Source organism: Hemicordylus capensis, chromosome 1, assembly GCF_027244095.1.
Source record: "Hemicordylus capensis ecotype Gifberg chromosome 1, rHemCap1.1.pri, whole genome shotgun sequence".
NCBI classification, from domain to species: domain Eukaryota; kingdom Metazoa; phylum Chordata; class Lepidosauria; order Squamata; family Cordylidae; genus Hemicordylus; species Hemicordylus capensis.
Window position 1 is genome coordinate 265,158,032 of NC_069657.1, and position 14,935 is coordinate 265,172,966.

The window sequence follows — 14,935 nt, forward strand, 5'->3', positions numbered from 1 at the left end:
AGGAGGCGTGCGGCTCAGGTGAGGGTGGAGAGATCTCTGAGATGAGTGGGGCTTTGGCAGGGGGTGAGGGGAGCAATCAAGTACTAGCACACAGATGCTCTGTGAGGGTTAAGCTAGTACAAATGTATAAATCAAAAATATCCACTTGAGAAAAATAGAAGAGCAAAGAGGTGCCTAATTTGCTTGAACATATGAAGCTTACTCAATGAGGGAAAGGTGTAGATTCTTCTTCTACTACTACTACTACTACTACTACTACTACTACTACTTATATACTGCTTTGCAAAAGTTTGCAAAGTGGTTTATAAAATTATTATTATTATTATTATTATTATTATTATTATTATTATTATTATTAATAAATAAGATGATTTTCTGTCCCAAAAGGCTCAGACTCTAAAAAGAAACGCAAAGTAGACACCAACATCCACTGGAGGGATGCTGTTCTGGGGCTGGATAGGGCCAGTTGCTCTCCCCCTGCTAAATATAAGAGAATTGCCACTTTGAAAGGTGCCTCTTTGCTCAGTTAGCAGGGGTCAGATAAACCCCCTTACCCCAGCATCATTGTCCCAATCCACATCAGGGGTCCCAGGGGTTTACAACGTTAAAATCTGGGGGATTTTCCCCCAAATGGAGCTCCCAACCTCATGTTTCGTTTTGGTCCCTAGACATACCAAGCCCACATTTGGGTGTATCTACACTACAATTGTTTTGTGCCCCCTTACAACTGCTCTGAGTCTAGGGAACTGTATTTTTCTCAGTGAGGGTGCTGAGACTTTTCTGTTAGAAATCGCTTGCTTGCTTCACAGAACTACAGCTCCCCGTTTTCCTTGTGGAGAGAGACTGACACTTAATTAAACCATATTAAGTTTGCAGTGTGCTCTGGCTGCCAACCCAGAACAGAAATAAGGACAGCTTACTGCATGTGCTCAATGAACTGTGGAAATGAAAAAGGCAAGCTCAGTGCTAGGGGTGTTAGGAAAGAGACTAAAGATAAAATAGCCAGCATCGCAATGTCATAGGCTGATATCTAGCACAGTGGTACAGACACATAACGCTGCACTATGGGGCTGCTTCACCCTTCATAGGCAGTGTTGGCAGTGTGAAAAAGGGGTCACTGTTGTACAAGTGTGAGCTATGCAAGATGACTTTGCCCGGTCTATGTCAGGCCTCACCTACTAGTAATAGATATTCTAAACATTTTCTGAAGGCCACAAGCACTCTAGAACTTGGACAGATGACATTGTTTCTTTGTCACAGTTTGTGTTGGAAACTATCACTGGAATAGGTGGAACTGTTTATGTGCCACGCCGCTCCCAATGTCGTCGGCACAGGGAATCACAAATCACTCCCTTCCTAGCTTTTCTCTGCAGGTGGTACATGAAGCTATTCACTGTTTGTCCAAGGGACTTGCCAAGACTCCATGGCCTTGTTATGGTCTTGTTATGATTCATGTGCTAAGATCATCTGCAATATTATTAGTTTTATTTCAGAGTTGCCATTACATATATGTGCAGGGGAAAGGTAGATCAAAAGGAGTTAAATGAAGGGGAACATGAAGGAAGAAAATGCATGGAAACCTTTTTGGTTTGAATGATAAAGAGAGGCCACAAACATCCTTCCTGAGAGAGAAAAATCCCTTTACAATAGAAGAAGCCACAAGTTCCCTTCTAGTTGTCCTTTATCCATCTAGAGTTGAGATGATTTACCTGGGGCCAATTTCTCTGGACAATTGTATTCCTGAGAATAGGCTACCTGCAGTAGAGGAACAAAATTCCACCTTTCTGCCCCAAACAGCGAGGGCAGCTGTGCTTCTGTGCCATCCAAGCATCAGTGTAATATTGCCATACCTCCTATTCATGCTCTAGAAACACCTGGGAGCCCCAGCCACAAAGCTTCAAGGATAAGAGGAAGCAGCAGCCAGATAAAAGGAGAAGGTTAATACAGCCATGTATTTGATTATTATTGACTGAAGCTGAATTGTTGGGGCATAAATAAATATTCTATCAATCAAACGTGTGCTCCCATTAACTTAATGTACAGTATATGTGTGAAGCTCTTGCTTGCTGAAATGCAACAGAAATTCAGTCACTTTTTAATATTATTAGATCATGATACCACACTTGATATAGGATTATTCAGGTTGTTTACCTCTTCATTATGACATCACCCAACTCACTCAATGATTAACAATATCAGGTAACCAATGAGGTCATCCCAGTGTCTGATGATTGGTCTGCACAGTCAAGTACTGTCCACTGACTGGCAGCAGCTCTCCATGGGCAGGGGGCCTTCCTCAGTCCTACTTCCTGAGATCCTTTTGACTGGAGATACTAAGAATTGAAACTGAACCACCTGAATGGTGAACGAACTTGACCTCTGGGGTTCTTCTTTCCCTTACCACAGCATAATCACATGCAATGATAAAATAAAACAGAGGTAGGACATGAAAAAAGAAACCCTTTAGATCCATAGTGAAATTAACAATAGGAGAATCTGGTTAAATCCCTGAAGACATGTATCCTTTTTCTTTTTTTGTACTAATGAAAAACAACTGTTTTAAGTGTATCTGTTTAGAAATGAAGTGTTAAGTTGGGTGAAAAAGACATAAGGAAATGCCAAAGTTGGTGTGAGAACACTTGAGCTGTTTTCCCCACTGTTTTGGGTTCCCACTGTTTAGATATCTGAAGCTCAGGATTTCCTTTAGAAGGAAAATTCAGCTTAAAGGGTATTTGGAGAAAGGAGACAATGAGTTTCCTAAGTGAGGACTTTCATCTGTTATTACTTTGCTCACAAGATCCAAGTTCCTTTACTCAAAATGGACCAGTCTGAATGACATGGCATCCAACCCATCGTAATCCTGTGGGGGAGAAGCATGGGTGGGCGGGCCTCCTTCCCACCCAGTATGCCATCCCACCATCTCATATGGGGGAGCAGTTTGTTTGAACTGCCCTTTACTGTGCATATTAAGTACTACTTTGTAGTAGTAGTTAATCTATACACTGAGGACCCTCACTCAAATAAGTGATAGAGGGACACCAGGTGGCAAGGAGATGTGAACATCCACCCTCTTTTTCAACATGACTGAGAGGGCCAGTTGAAGTATAGTCCAAACTGGCCCAATGTTCTTTTTCCGCACAGCTGGATCCTACCAAAATGGGATGAAATGTGAATTTTTAGTATGGGGCTTGGGGCACCCCCTGCCAATCTTGGTATGTTTAATGAATTGCTATTCACAAATGCTAATTTGATTGAACATCAGGGTATGGTCCTTCAAGGTGGTGCCAGTGACACCAAGAAAGCGATGCAGATCAAGAGAAGAGGCCCCACCTATACAAGAGAAGAGGCCCCACCTAGGGCTGCCCTATGGAAAGGAGGACAGAACTCCTGATCCACAGAAGAGGGCATTTTAGCAGGTGCAGTTTGTTATGCAGGGGAAAGAAAAGCTGCAGCTGCTGAAATTCCCTCTTCTGTGGGACTAGAGACCTGACCTCTTTTCTTTACGTCAGCCCTTGTCTAGCAATCTAGACCATCAAGCCATCTAGACCAGGGATTCTCAACATTGGGTCCCCAGATGTTATTGGACTTCAACTCCCATAATCCCCAACCAAAGGCCACTGGGACTGGGGATTATGGGAGCTGAAGTCCAATAACAGTTGGGCACCCAACGTTGAGAATCCCTGATCTAGACTATGCCGAATGCTTTTTGAGCAATTGCCGCACATCAATACATTCATACCACTATAATTTATTTTCAGGGGTTTTTTTGTGAACCACTGGCCAGGCAAAGCATTTTCCCAACCTAAATATTTCCAGTGTTATCCAAAACATTGCACATTTATGGGGAGATCCATTTCTCTGATTCCCTTTACTCCACATTTTCTACATGCTGCCATAAATCTTCACTCCGTAGGCTGCAATACATATGACCTATTCCTTGGCATAAAGACCTGTTATGTTTCCATCCCAATAGATGTGTTTGGTTTCATGAGGGTGAACAGGCAGCACGCCAAGTGGAGAACATGTCTCCTCTGCAATCGCATGTGAGCCAAGATATTATCCTGATGCTTAAAAATGCATGAGCTTTTGTTTTTTTTTTAAATAACCCTGAAAATTAAAACCATTCTCCACACACCTCTCTGTTTCTGTCCTTCTGAAAGGTATCCTGGTTTACATGGCATCCAGCATGAGGATTAAAGATCTCAGTCAATACTGGTCTTGGTTTCTATTTCTCACGTGGACTACAATTCCTTTGTAGCCTGATGCTGAACTGAAGGTATGTGCCTGTGGTGTGTTTCAAAGAGCCAGCGCCTGTGTCAGAAAGAAGCCCACAGAACAGCACATCCTCCTCACTCTGGCACATCTGGTCCTCATGGATCTTCCCTCCTGCAGGGTCCTTTTGCAACTGAGCTGGAAACTCTGAAGCAGCGTTTGGAGTTTGTTACAGAGCTACAGTGTATCTCCCCTTACAATGCTCCATGCCATGCTATGATTCGCCTGGCAGCTATACAGCAATCTTTGGGCTTGCTTCAGTCTCAGTAGCAGAAGAAAACATTTTGCCAGCTTTTCAACTTTTTTTCTTGCTTCATGTTTGCCCAAATCTTCCACGGCTGTAAAAGCCAGAGCCAAAAACCCAAGGCCAGTCAATTACTGGCAAGTAGTTATTCTCTCTGTGCCAGAACCATCCCTTGGGTAACTTTGCACGGTCCAGCATTCTATCGGCACAGAGATGGGGGTCATATCACATTAACAGACATTGTGGAGTGTGTTGGCTATTTGTCACAAATAGTGACGTGCCTGGCAGTGCTGGCCCAAGATGCAGATGCTTGGTCCCTTCAAGAACTTCCAACCTGGTTATGTTTAAATATGCTGGGATTAAAGGCTTGGCACTGAAAGTTCCAAAAGAAGAGATATTCAGAGTGAATGTCAGGGTTCTTCCCAAGGAGAAACATCTGAGAATTTTCAAGGGAAGCCAAATTTGTTTCTATAAGACAAATACAAGTTCGTAGGAGGTTTCTGCATATCCCTAGGGCTGGCACCAGCATTTCACACACAGTGAAATTCAGAGTGAGTTTCAGGGTTCTCCCCAGCCCAGGAGAAACATCTGAGCATTTTCAAGTGAAATCAAACATGTTTCCTGTAAGAGAGATGGCATTTCTCTGGGATTTCTGCATATCCCTAATTGGGAAAGAGATTGCTGGAGCACATTGACCAAGAAGCTAAAAACTGAAAGACAATATGCAAATCATGCAAATGTTGAATGCAAAAGAAAGTAATCTTACTTTCTCCTAGAGACCTATGAGCAAAATCTTTGACACCCCCTTCTCAGTTTACTGAAACTGTAGCAATTTTCGAGGGGAATTCAATAGGGCTTAGAATCCCTGTCACTTTCATGTCACTCACAAAATTCTTTTAAAGCTTGAGAATGGGTAGAGAGCATTGTTTCCTCTATGGTGCATGTGTGTGCGTATGCATGTGCACACATGTTTTGGGATGTCTGCTCAGATTTAATCAAGAAGGCCCCACTCTAAATGCACATGCGCACACACTACCTTGATACCACTGCCCAAAACAGAACTCATTCCTCACACAGATGAAAAAAAGAGAGAGAGGACACTGGTGGAAAGGCTTCCCTGAGGCTGTGGAAGGGTTGCTGTGATCTATAACTATATCTACCTATATATTTAACTCATACCTGTTGCCTCTGCAGGTAGTGGTGGGTGCAGTGCCATTAGTGCCATTTCCCTCCTGGGTATCATCATTTTATTTCCCCAAAATGCAGTGGGGAATGAGAACATAAGAAGAGCCCTGCTGGATCAGGCCCAAGAAGGCCCAGCTAGTCCAGTATCCTATTTCACACAGTGGCCCACCAGATGCTGCTGCAAGCCTACAAGCAGGAGTTGAGGGCATGCCCTCTCTCCTGCTGTTACTCCCCAGCAACGGGAACTCAGAGGCATCCTGCCTTTGAGGCTGGAAGTGACGTATAGCCCTCCAACTAGTAGCCGATGGTAGACCTCTCCTCCATGAAGTTATCCAAACCCCTCTTCAAGCCATCCAGGTTGTTGGCCGTCACCACATCTTGTGGCAGAGAATTCCACAAGTTGAGTATCCAGTGTGTGAAAAAAGTACCTCTGTTTCTTGGTCCTAAATTTCCTGGCAATCAATTTCATGGGATGACCCCTGGTTCTAGTGTTATGTAAGAGGGAGAAGAATTTCTCTCTATCCACTTTCTCCACACCATGCAAGATTTTATAGACCTCTATCATGTCTCCCCACAGTTGTCTTTTTCTAAACTAAACAGCCCCAGGTGTTGTAGCCTTGCCTCATAAGAAAGGTGCTCTAGGCCCCTGATCATCTTGGTTGCCCCCTTCATGCTGATGCATGATGCAACCTCATTCCCCATTGCATTCCATTAAGTAAAATGGTGGCAGCCAGGTAGCAAGTGATGCTGCCTGTAAAAGTGGTGGGCCCTAATTTAAGTAAGCTTTTAAACACACACACACACACACACACACACACACCCTCAGTAACTCCTCCACTGCTTTAGGAACCCCTCCAACACACAAACCTCTCAAACTTTAAGAGCTTTTCATGGGTTTCTTTCAAGAAAGTGCAGAGCCCCCCACCCCCATTTTCACCCCCTGAAACTGATGGCAAAAAAGAGAGGAAGGGATTTATGCAGTCCTACTTCTACCATCCTTACATATGTGGCCATAGTACAGGAACTGGAATTGTAATCGATAATGGGCAAGGAGAATTCTGGAAGTGGTACTCATGAAGCTATGAATGATGGACACCTACGTTGCTTGTCATGTCATTCCAGCACCTACCCCAAGCCCATCTCCTTGCTGTCACAAGACATGCTGATGCAATATACCCGGTACCAATCCTGAAGACACAGCACACTTTATTTTATTTTAAAATTTTATATTCCATCCTTATTTCAAAAGAAACTCAAGGTAACTTATAACAGCACAGGTCTGGGGTTTTTAAAATCAACACTACAATAAAATATATGCCTTTTCTCACGATTACATAAGAGGGCTACCAGGCAGGCAGCAGGGGAGGCTGCTCAAACGTACCTTCCCTGCAGATGATCCACCAGTCCTTGCTAGGTACATGGAACATGCGCCCAGATGGTCACCAGCTTTCCCCGGCAGCGCGGAGGGTCGTGGGCTGAGACATGTCGTCCTGGCCCCTGGAAACCCCATAATGCACCATGTGAGTGTGCAGTACATTTTGGGGATCTCCCCATTGCTGGCTGGGAGCCTGCTCCTGTGTCGGTGCTGCACGGCACTGCAGCTGTACTTCCACCCTTTTCAGTTAACAGGCGGGCCTCTTGGGTGGGTTTGCCGCTGAGATGACACCAGCAGCCGCATGGCTGCCAGCGGTTCTTATAAGCAGCCAAGACTAGGCTTGGCTTCATTAGCCCAGTCTTGGCTGCATATGAGAAATGACTGATCTCATGTGCGAGGGTAACATAGCCAGAAGACATTGGTGCCACTGCTGCTGTGTACATGAAAGCAGTGGAACTGCTCTCCTGAAGGGTGGTTGCAGGGATACAGCTTGCAATGAATGGGAGAAACTGCAGGGATGCAGCTTGCGCAACCGCCAATCAGGACAGAGGTGCTGTTGCCTCCATGTACACAGCAGATGTCTTCTGTTACCCTTGCACATCATGTCAGCCCATGAAAGCAATTTAAGAAAACATTTTTTAAAAGTATTGGACAAAAAGGTGGAGAGAACAAATGCAGACATCAAAGAAATTTAGGGGAAGGAAACCGAAAAATTTGAGTCAGCCGTCAAAACATCCCCAAAGAGAAGGCCTATTGAATTTCCCATGGCAAGGGAGGACAAACCAGTGCAGTTGAAAAATGTTGGAGGGCCTTGTACAACTCAAAAGCCTCATGTCTGTCTTCTGGACAAACTGAAGTTTGCAAAGGGTCTACAAGGACAGTCACACAATTGAGAGGCAATGAGGCCAAGGATCACCGTGACCAGAACTGACTGGGACAGAAATGGATGTAGCCAGCCAAAGCTGGGGAAAGCTTCCCAGGACACACACCAGCATCTGGGTATCCAGGTGCAGGGCTGGATCCAGGCAAATTCCCAAGCTACACAGCTGCTCATTTAAGGGGAGTGCAACCCCATCAAAAGAAAAAGAGAAGTTCTGTTTTGATCTGGCGAGTTAATACAGTCACGATGGGATATATATTTGGGACATTTCTTCCACACCTCATAGCACAAATACCTGAGCCACCTGGATTGTTTTGCTGAATTGTTCCTTGGGATGGGCAGAAATGCCCATCCTTTGCTTTTGGTACCTACCACCACAAGAATGTTGCAGGTTAAGCTGTGGGGTCTTTGTACATATAGTTGGATATCTGGAGTGCAAGAAGCTGCTATGATCTTCACGCTAGGCCAAAGCAGATGTGGCTTTGTGTCATAAGCCCAGTCATGCTTGCTTTTCTTATGCAAATAGCACACACAGAGGGTCCAGTTCAGACAGGGACCATGGCAGGGATAGGGGGCTTTAAGCCTCTCACAGTGGTTTTGATTTGGATTGAGCCCCTGTGTGTGCTGTTTGCCTGGGGAGGGGCAGGGGACGACGACTTCAATTGGCTCTTAGAATCCTGTGATTCTGTTATTCTTCATCAGCTGTCACATCATGGCTGTTGAGTACCAGCCAAACCTTAGAGGAGGCCTAACAGAAGCATCAGGGATTCCATGAGAGGATTTTGCAAGATTCCGGTTTGAGCGCCAAGGCTGTGCCTTCCAAGGGCAAGAGCAGGCCAAACATTTCACTCAGTATATCAGCTAATTCAGATCAGCCTCCGGAGTCATCCAAGGAAACGTCTTTCCTTAAATGCCCACTGTAACAAGAGTCAAGTGTCCCCAAGAAGCAGTATGTCACTAAAAACAAACACCTGTTCAAACACAGCCTGCTGCTTATCACTAACCCACTCATAAAAGCCAGTGTGTAGTATAGTGGTTAAAGTGTCAGACTAGGACTGGGGCCTAGATTCAAATCCCCACTCAGCCATCAAGTTCCGAGGAAGACTTTAGGTGAGCCACCCTCTCCCAGCTAACATACCTCACAGGATTGTTGTGAGGACAAAAGCAGCATGTAGGCAGAAGCACCATTCCCTCTGGACTTTGGGGCAGAAATCCGGTCCCCTGCAGCCTTTGGCAAGTCCTGGGGGCCCCAGATCATGTTTGCCTGCATCCACTGGCCCATGCAGCCATTGCTGTGCCGGGCGACAGAACGTGAATGTTCACAGTGCTGGGAAATGAGCAGGCTGCAGCCAAACTGTAGCAAAACCCCAGCCAGCCCTGGATAACAGCCTAACAAGGGGCTAAAGATGGAAGGGAATAAAAAGTTCTTGCTTATGGAAAGCTAGCATGGCTACATACATCATTGATTTTTATTGTTTTCTGCTTATTTAATGATCTGTTGTAATGTGCTCTAAAGACTATGTAGCTGATGGAAGAGCAGGAAACAAATGCCCTCTGAGACCTTGCTTCCTACACTTCGTTGTAAGTGTAGGAAGGTCTAATGTCTAATTAGACATTAGTTTATGTCTCTGCAGGTCTAATGTCTAATTAGACATTAGTTTATTCTGCAGGTCATAATGTCTAAATGTGCACATCCAAGTGGGTCTTCAAATGAGAAATTAGCCAGATCTCGTGTGTGTGTGTGTGTGTGTGTGTGTGTGTGTGTGTGTGTGTGTGTGTGTGTGTGTGTGAGAGAGAGAGAGAGAGAGAGAGAGAGGGAGGGAGGCTGCTTATCTCTTGTAAAGGGGACCCCCGTTAGCCCATTAGGTCCAGGCTCCAAAATTATCTAGCTGCACCTCTCCATGCAGGTTACCCTGCACTCCTTGGAGAAAAGGTAAGATAAAATGCAACAAATAAAATAAGGTTAATAAGCACAGATGAACTCAGTCATATTGGTTTGGGGAAAATCTGACAAGTCTGTTGATTCTATATACCAAGTATTTTCGATGACTTCTTAAAGAACTTCACTGATTACTTGTCATCACCTCAAAACATTCATTTTAGCCCAATCCTTCTTAATATTCATCAGTTCTTTCTCTGTTTTATAACTATAAAAGGGTGAGTTGGCACATATATGTTTATTACTCAAGGACTGGAAATTCGTATGATGATTTGCATGTGTGAAACAGTCATCACATAGATCTATCACTAGAGACAGAGCTTTCATACCACTGGAAATCACTTCCAATGTAATCCATGCCAGTGGTGACATTATGCATTGTTCAGCTGTGAATCATCCCGTGTCAAGTCACTGAGTGATGGAGATACAAGATCATCCCTTAATGCCAATCTTATTACTTACCAAATAAGCTGTGATTTACTGATCTCCAAGGCCTCTTTTTCTTCCTTACAGAGATCTCATCACTTAGCTTTCATTTCTTCCTTTCTTCTCTTTTGCCCATCCTTCTCCTAGAGGACTTGCATCTTCATCTTGACTCTTCCTCTATTCCATCCAGCTATTTTCTAATCTCCTTTCTTTTTATAATCTAATTCTTTGGATCAATCCATTCTGCTGGCCATATTGTGGTTCTTGCCTTTATTTCTTTTTGTTTTCCTTTTTCCCCGACCATCTACTACTTTTTCTCTTCTCTCTTCTATCCCCATCTCTTTCCTCTTTTTCATATTCTTGATTCGAGGCTCTCAGCTCCTTTTTTCATTGTTTGCTCCTCTCTGTTCCCTCCTCTGTTCCAACCCTCAGTGACATATTTTCACATGGCACAAAGGGCTTCCTGGGGACGGGGTGGGCATCAGAAATGGCCTCTTCCCCACTGCATCAGTGCAGTTAGTTGGGAAGTTCTGTTAGGCCGCACTCTTACTGTACCAGCTCATCTTCATTTTGAATATCAGCCACTATTTGCATCAGAAGAGAGACGACGAGTTATGTCGGCTTGTCCTGATTTTGTGAGGGATGCTGGTGGTGAAGGGGCTCTCTAATCAGACAAAAAATAGATGTATGGAGTGAAACTATTTCTTTCTTGCTCAAGGAAGTTTCTAAAATATTACTTAACCTTTTAAAAAATTAAAGAGTCCCCCATCACTAGAGTGGATTACATCACACCAAATTATGTTCCATAGTTTCTGGACAAGTGGAATACACTGATACATATTCCCAACTAAATATAAAATAACACCCATAAATAGAGGGAAATGAAATAAAAACAAGTCTTTCCAGCTGATAAAAGCTACTACTTCTAGACAGAATAGTTTAGTCTGATGCTAAACATGTTTACTCAGGCCCTCTGAGTTTGGTGTACTTAGAACTACAATACTGCCTCATTTCCCTCCGACATGTCCTCATTTTTATGAAAAAGAGGAATGTCCTTGAGGAAAGGCAATCTGTCCGGTATTTGCCTGCCCACAGTGCAAGCTGCCTGATAGACCTGGCCCCCTTTCAGACTGCAAGCAGACATTCCCAAAGACCAGGGCTACCAGGCCAAGAAAGAAAGCCAGTAGGCAGACCTGGCTGCCTTTGTGCCATTGCTACCCTGGCACAGGAAGCCAGGTCAACCCACTGCACATAGGAGGCTCTGAGCAGATCTGGCCATGTGGCTCCAGCAGCCAAGTCTATTGGGCAGGCTGTAGTGGGGCAGGGTGACTCCCCACCCAAAAAAATGAGTCGATGAGGCTGCCCAGTGCTCCAGAGGCCACAAGTCTACCAACACAGCTGGCCCATTCAACTCAATTCACAGACCTAGTGTTGGTCACACCAGTGGCCAGGACTATTGCACTAGCTGCTCCATTTGAGTCCATTGGTAGGCCAAGCTGCTATACTCCCCTCACCACCCACCCAAAAGTAATGGGAAGAGTATCCTCATTTTTCAAGTTGAAAATATTATTATTATTTCTTGTTTACACAGTCAGACAGGTGTTATTGACTGCTTTGTTTTATCCAGACATTGAGTCCTTCCCAAGGACCTGGAATGGCTGAATTTTATTGTCAATGTTGTTGCTGTTGTTATAGATATCGTCGCAGATATCAATTTTTTTCAATTTTATGGTCCCACCAATTTTTGGCTACAGGTACAGTAGCTTGTATTTTTTGCAGACGTTCCAGTGTATCATCCCTGCTACCTTGTCATGCCTTTGTTTGTAGCCAGTCTGTGTGATCTTTTTACAATAGCTGATTAGCTGGTCCACTGTTTCATCTGCTTCTTTACAAAGGCGGCACTTGCTGTTTGTTGTTGATTTTTCAACTTTTGCTCTTATTGCATTAGTTCTTAGTGCCTGTTCTTGTGCAGCCAGTATTAAACCCTCTGTTTCTTTCTTCAAGTTGCCATTCTTAAGCCATTGCCAGGTCTTGGTGATGTCTGATTTTCCACTTATATTGTGCAAATATTGACCATGCAGGGGCTTATTTCTCCATTTTTCTGCTCGGTTCTTGACTTGTTCTTTCTTCTAGACCTGCTTTGTTTAATTGGTGTTGAATAGTTTCTCGGTATTGACCATCTGAAGTGCAACTTCTTCACTTTCCTTGATATATTCTTCAAGGCCTCTTTTCTCCTCTTCTACTGTTTGATGGACTTGCAGCATTCCTCTTCCACCTGAGTTGCGAGGGAGGTATAGCCTATCTACATCACTGCGGGGGTGCTGCTGCTGCTGCTTCTTCTTCTTCTTCTTCTTCTTATTATTATTATTATTATTATTATTATTATTATTATTATTATTAATTTCTCGTTTACACAGTCAGACGGGTGTTATTGACTGGTTGGTTTTATCCAGACATCAAGTCCTTCCCAAGGACCTGGGATGGCTGAATTTTATCATCAATACTCTTGGTTATTATAGATATCGTTGCAAAATATAGGCTGTTCCCAGTAAAGTTGCTTTTTGTAATTGGCTGATGGTGATTTCTGTGGCCCCTATGGTGTGGAGGTGCTCTTCAAGTTTTTTTGGAATTGCACCTAGGGTGCCAATTATCACTGGGATTATTTTGGTCTTTTTCTGCCACAGCCTTTCAATTTCAGTTTGTAGATCTTTGTATTTTGTGATTTTTTTCTATTTTTTTTTTCTTCTATTATGCTATCCCCTGCTATTGCTATGTCAATTATTTTAACTTGTTTTTTTTCTTCTTGAAAGTTAAATCTGGTGTATTGTGTGGCAGATGTTTGTCTGTTTGTAGTTGGGAGTCCCATAATATTTTTGCATCTTCATTTTCTACAACTTTTTCAATTTTATGGTCCCACCAATTTTTGTCTACAGGTAGCTTTTATTTTTTGCAAATGTTCCAGTGTATCATCCCTGCTACTTTGTCATGCCTTTGTCTGTAGTCAGTCTGTGCGATCTTTTTACAACAGCTGATTAGGTGGTCCACGGTTTCATCTGCTTCTTTTCAAAGACGGCACTTGCTGTTCGTTGTTGACTTTTCAACTTTTGCTCTTATTGCATTTGTTCTTAGTGCCTGTTCTTGCGCAGCCAGTATTAAACCCTCTGTTTCTTTCTTCAAGCAACCATTCTTAAGCCATTGCCAGGTCTTGGTGATGTCTGATTTTCCACATATATTGTGCAAATATTGACCATGCAGGGGCTTATTTTTCCATTTTTCTGCTCGGTTCGTGACTTGTTCTTTCTTGTAGGCCTGCTTTCTTTCATTGGTGTTGAATAGTTTCTCATTATTGACCATTTGAAGTGCATCTTCTTCACTGTCCTTTATATATTCTGCAAGGCCTCTTTTCTCCTCCTCTACTGTTTGATGGACTTGCAGCATTCCTCTTCCACCTAAGCTGCGAGGGAGGTATAGCCTATCTACATCACTGCGGGGGTGCAGAGCATGATTGATGGTCATTATTTTCTTAGTCTTACGATCTAGCGTCTCTAGCTCTGCCTGGGTCCAGCCTATTATTCCTGCAGTGTATTTGATACAGGTACAGCCCAGGTGTTTATGGCTTGTATGGTGTTCCCGCCATTGAGTTTGGATTCTAGGATTTTTCTAACTCCCCTGATGTATTCATTTCCATTTTTTCTTTTAACTTCAGTGTGTGCCATGTTATCAGCCTGGATAATGCCCAAGTATTTGTAATATCTTTCTCTTCCATGTTCTTGATGTTGCTTCCATTGGGAAGTTCTATTCCTTCTGTTTTTCTTATTTTTCTTCTGTTCATTATTAATGCAGCACACTTGTCTAGTCCAAACTCCAATGCTATATGGCTACTGAATATATGGACATTGTTTAGCAGTGATTCGATTTCTGACTGGGACTTTCCATACAACTTCAGATCGTCCGTGTACAGCAGATGGTTGATTTTACTTGATGTTTTAGATGTTTGGTATCCGAGGCCTGTTTTGTTTAGTATTTGTGAAAGTGGAGTCATGGCGATTACAAACAACAGAGGGGATAGTGAGTCCCCTTGGAAAATACCTCTTCTAATGCTAACCAAGTGTCTCACCATTGATTGTTAACTGTGTACTCCACATGCTCATTGCTTTTTAAATATCTGAATGTCTTTGCTGACACCAGTTGTTTCTAAACATTTTAGTATCCATGTGTGAGGCAATGAGTCGAAGGCTTTCTTGTAGTCAATCCATGCAACACTTAGATTTGTTTTTCTTCTCTTGCAATTTTCTACAATCATTTTGTCGATCAGCAGCTGGTCTTTTGTGCCTCTGGTGTTCAGACAATTTCCTTTCTTTTCAACTGGAAGCTGTTTGTTAGTTAGTAAGTGTTGCATCACTTCATCTGCTATTATTCCAGTTAATAATTTGAACATGGTAGGCAGGCAGGTTATCGGTCTATAATTACTTGGAACCGCACCTTTTGCTGGGTCTTTCATGATGAGATGAGTTTTCCCAGTTGTTAGCCATTGTTCAATATCACCTCCTTGCAAAATGTGATTGAACTGTTTTGATAGTTGTTTATGAAGGCTTGTTGGGTGTTTAAGCCAGA

At 43.3% G+C, this 14,935-nt stretch overlaps 2 long non-coding RNA genes across 4 annotated transcripts in view; both read left to right on the forward strand.

The window, feature by feature from the left end:
• LOC128340508 (uncharacterized) overlaps positions 1–4,135 on the forward strand; it is a 7,038-nt gene extending 2,903 nt beyond the window's left edge. Inside the window, exon 2 of the long non-coding RNA XR_008313766.1 lies at positions 3,974–4,135. This is a non-coding gene — a long non-coding RNA (uncharacterized LOC128340508). The remainder of the gene's footprint in view (positions 1–3,973) is intronic.
• The window catches only part of LOC128340509 (uncharacterized), a 41,091-nt gene that overhangs the window by 6,006 nt on the left and 20,150 nt on the right, over positions 1–14,935 (forward strand). For all 3 annotated transcript variants that reach the window (XR_008313768.1, XR_008313767.1, XR_008313769.1), the window contains exon 3: positions 4,161–4,276. This is a non-coding gene — a long non-coding RNA (uncharacterized LOC128340509). The remainder of the gene's footprint in view (positions 1–4,160; positions 4,277–14,935) is intronic.